Genomic DNA, 4801 nt, shown 5'->3' with positions numbered 1-4801 from the left:
AGGTCAGTAACTGGTTATGTGATAAAGTTTGGGAGTTCCTTGGTGTCTTGGAAATCAAATAAACAACAAACTGTGTCAAGGAGCTCAACTAAAGTTGAGTACAGAAGCATGGCTGCTGCAACTGCTGAGATCATATGGCTACTTGGTTTGTTTAAAGAGTCGGGTGTGAATATTACACAACCAGTGACAATCCTTAGAGATAGTAAGTCTGCATTCAAATTGCAGCAAATCCTATACTACATGAACTGACAAAACACATATAAATCGATTGTCAATTCATTAGAGACAAGATCAAAGAAGGGGTAGTTTTGTCACTACCCAAAATCTAACTAGTCGCGATGGAGCCTAACCTCACCCGCTAAAGTAAGCTAATTAACATTTAACCAATTCCAATAAAATTTAGTAAGACAAATAAGTAAAAGAAAATATCTGAATGTTATACATTTCCCAAGGACTGGTAGTACAAATCATGAGCACCTAAGATTTAGAATTTACACATCTAGTATGAAACAAAATACATCATCTGTTTGAAATATACATGAACAAATCTTTCATAAGTCTAGAGCTACCATGAATAAAAGGCAACTATAACCGGAACACAGGTACATCTTAAAATCCAGCTATCACCGAACACAACAACATCAACATCCAATTGCAGAAGTGTAGTATGAGTAAAACTGACTCCATGTATTCAATAAGTAACAAACCCAACCTTAGATTGAAAATAGTGATGTGCAGGAACATATGTCGGAGTCTGACAATGTCACAACCCTAAACCCGGACCCAGTCATGATAGCGCCTCTCGTGAAGACAAGGCCAGCCGACATTTCCCATATCCAATTATTAAAAGTTAAACCACAAGAAATAAATCTAAAGCATGATAAGATAATCTAATGTTAACAGATAATAGCATAATTCGCGGAAAATAACCCAACACAGCCCGATACCGGGGTGTGACTGGTCATGAGCATCTAAATAATCCGGAATACTCCAAATCAAACTACAGAGTTTAATACAGAAAACCAAGAACATGAAGAAGTATGATAAGTAAGAGCTCCGGGCTGCGAATGCCAACAGCTACCCAAAGACTCCTCGGATTCGCCTAGGCGGAAATGATCAGCACTCGGGAGCGGGACCAGATATGCCTGAATCTACACACAGGGTGTAGGTAGTAAAGTGAGAACTCCAACTCAGTGAGTAATAATCATAAATAAAGACTGAAAGCAGGAAATCACGTAAGGCACAAAAGCATGCTATAATGAAGCAGTTAAATCATTTAAAATAGTAAACCAGTGAAAGATAGGTAAAAATCCTTTAACTCAAATTTAATTTCATGAAAAGCCCTTTTCAACAATTAAGCATGGTAATTAACAGTCAATTATAAAAAATAAACACACAATGGTTCGCCCCTCGAGGCATAGTATCAACAAATCCGGCCCTCGGGCAATATCTCAGAACAATACCAGCCCCTCGGGCTATATCTCACATCACAATGGGTACCCGCGCTCACTGGGGTGTGCAGACTCCTAGAGGGGCCCCTTACGGCCCAAGCACAATATCAAGCCATCTCGTGGCATCATCACTAGGCCCTCGACCTCATATCAATCAAGCCACCTCGTGGTATACATGTCTCAGGCCCTCAGCCTCATAATCAGTTTCAAATGTTTCCTCACAACATAGGCCCTCGACCTTACTCAGTCAAAATCCTCACAAGTCACTCGGGCAATAGTAAAACATGATTCTCAGCCCAAAAATATCATTTAAAAGATCATGTAAGTGTTAAAACAGAGTAAACATGGCTGAGTATGAAAAATAGAAAAATATAACATGACTGAGTTCAAGTATAAAGTCAAAACAGTGAGGAAATACCAGTAAAAATTCCCGAAGGGTTCAAATAGTTGGCACAAAGCCCAAATATGGCATTCAGCCCAAATCATGATGATAGCAAATAGATTTCAGTCAAATATGCGGTAAAATAGTCATTCGGGATGGATTAAGTCACAATCCTCAACGGTGCACGACCCCACACTCGTCATCAAGCATGTGTGTTAGCTCAATATAGCACAACGATGTGCAAGTCCGGGGTTTCATACCTTCAGAACATCATTTACAATCATTACTCACCTCGAACCGGTCAAATCTCTAGCTCGCGATGCCTTTGCCCCTCGAATCGGCCTCCACTCGCGTCGAATCTATCCAAAATCAGAATGAGGACGTCATAATATGCTAAGGGAACAAATCCAAAGCAAAAATAATCAAAATACGACACAAATCCCGAAATTACCAAAACCCAACCCCCGGGCCCAAATCTCGGAATTCGATAATTTTTAGATCAATAGATTCCTTATCTCCCCACGAGTTCATACATATCAAAAGTTCTTAAATCCGACCTCAAATGGTCCTTCAAATCCTCAATCAAAGGTCTAAATTTCCAAGCCCTAGTTCTTCAATTATTGGATTAATTTCCATGATTATTTAGGTGAAATTCACATTAGAATCGTGTTTTAAGTCCAAGAATCTTACCTCCAAGTGATTCCCCTTGAATCCCTCTTCAATCACCTTCAAAAAGCTCCAACAAAGGACCAACAATGGAAGAAATAAACCCCACATTCGCGAACAAGACAACTATTTAAACCTTCTGGCAATGCCTAAATTCCTTTATCGCGATAGCGGGACATCTTTCGCTATCGCGAAGCACAAATTCTCAGCTCCCAAAATTAACCCTATGCGAATGCGATATTCAGGCATCTAACACTACGTGATCGCGGACTGGCTACCGCGTTCGCAATGAACATCTTCAAGCCAAGACCCCTGGTCCACTTAACTCTATGCGAACGCGACCTTCACTATGCGTTCGCAATCAACAACTTTTCCACCTTATGCGATCGCAACTCAACCTTCGCGAACGCGAAGAACAATTTGGACTGCCCCTTAAAAGCTTCTACGTGATCTCAAGACCCCCTACGCGATCGCGAAGAGGAAATTTCTGCAACAACCGAACCTCAAAATTTGCAACTCCAAACAACATGGAATGGTCCGATTGACAACCCGAAATCACCCCGAGGCCCCCGGGACCTCAACCAATGCACCAACATATCCTAAAACCTTATTCAAACTTATTCCAATCTTCAAAACACCTCAAATAACATAAAATCAACCAAAACACATCGGATTGAAGCCTAACTTTCCAAATCTTCCGAATTCCGCTATTGATCAAAATTCCAACCAATCCACATCCGAATGACCTGAAATTTTGCACACACATCCCAAATGACATAACGAAACTACTGAAACTCTCAGAATTCCATTTCGACCCTTATCAAAATCTCGCCTACCAATCGGAAATCGCCAAAATATCAACTTCGCCAATTCAAGCCTAAATCTACTCTTAACCTCTAAAACTCATTGCAATCGCGCTTCTAAGTCCTAAATCACCTCCTGAAGCTATCCAAACCATCGAAACTCACATCCGAGCCCTCTAAAACATAAGTCAATATCTGATTGACTTTTCCAACTTAAGCTTCCTCAAGAAAGACTAAGTGTCTCAAACCTTACCAAAATCATTCCGAATTCGATCCGACCAACCCGATACCACATAACACGGATAAACAAAGCATAAAGAAGCATAAATAAGGGAAACAAAGTAGTAACTCATGAGATGACTGGCCAGGTCGTCACATCCTCCCCAACTTAAACAAATGTTTGTCCTCGAAAGAGTTAAGAAACATACCTGAAGCCTCAAACAGGTGAGGATATCTGCTCCGCATATCCCGCTCGGTCTCCCAGGAAGACTCCTCCACGGGCCGACCTCTCCACCGCACTTTCACTAAAGCTATATCCTTTGACCTCAATTTTCGAACCTAACGACCCAAAATAGCTACTCGCTCCAGATCATAACTCAAATCATCATCCAACTGAACCATGTTGAAATCCAAAACGTGAGACAGATCCCCAATATACTTCCGGAGCATAGAAACATGAAATACCGGATGCACACTCGATAAGATGGGTGGCAAAGCAAGCTCATAAGCCACATCCCCAATCCTCCGAAGCACCTTTAAAGTCCCAATGAACCGATGACTCAATTTCCATTTCTTTCCAAATCTCATAACACCCTTTATGGGTGAAACCTTCAACAGAACCTTCTCGCTAACCATGTAGGACACATCCCAAACCTTCCTATCAGCATAGCTCTTTTGCCTTGACTACGCTGTACGAAGCCTCTCCTGAATCACCTTCATCTTTTCTAGGGCATCCTGCACCAAGTCTTTGCCCAATAGCCTAGCCTCACCTAACTCGAACTAACCAACTGGAGATCTACACCGCCTCCCATACAAAGCCTCATATGGAGCTATCTGAATAGTCAACCGGTAGCTATTGTTATAAGAAAACTCTGCAAGCAGTAGAAATTGATCCCATGACCCTCCAAAATCAATGACACAAGCACACAATATGTCCTCCAATATCTGAATAGTGCACTCGGACTGCCCATCCGTCTGAGGGTGAAAAGTTGTGCTCAACTCAACCTGAGTACCAAACTCTCACTGCACAGACCTCCAAAATGATGATGTAAACTGAGTGCCCCTATATAAAATGATAGAAACTGGGACCCCATGCAAACGAACAATCTCTCGGATATAGATCTCTGCCAACCGCTCTGAATAATAGGTAGTACACACAGGAATGAAGTGCGCGGACTTGGTCAGCCGATCCACAATCACCCAAATAGCATCAAACTTCCTTAAAGTCTGTGGAAGTCCAACTACAAAGTCCATAGTGATCCTCTTTCACTTCCACTCTG

Source organism: Nicotiana tabacum, chromosome 20, assembly GCF_000715075.1.
Source record: "Nicotiana tabacum cultivar K326 chromosome 20, ASM71507v2, whole genome shotgun sequence".
NCBI classification, from domain to species: Eukaryota; Viridiplantae; Streptophyta; class Magnoliopsida; order Solanales; family Solanaceae; genus Nicotiana; species Nicotiana tabacum.
The sequence above is the reverse complement of the archived record's forward strand: the minus strand, read 5'-3'. Positions refer to the sequence as shown.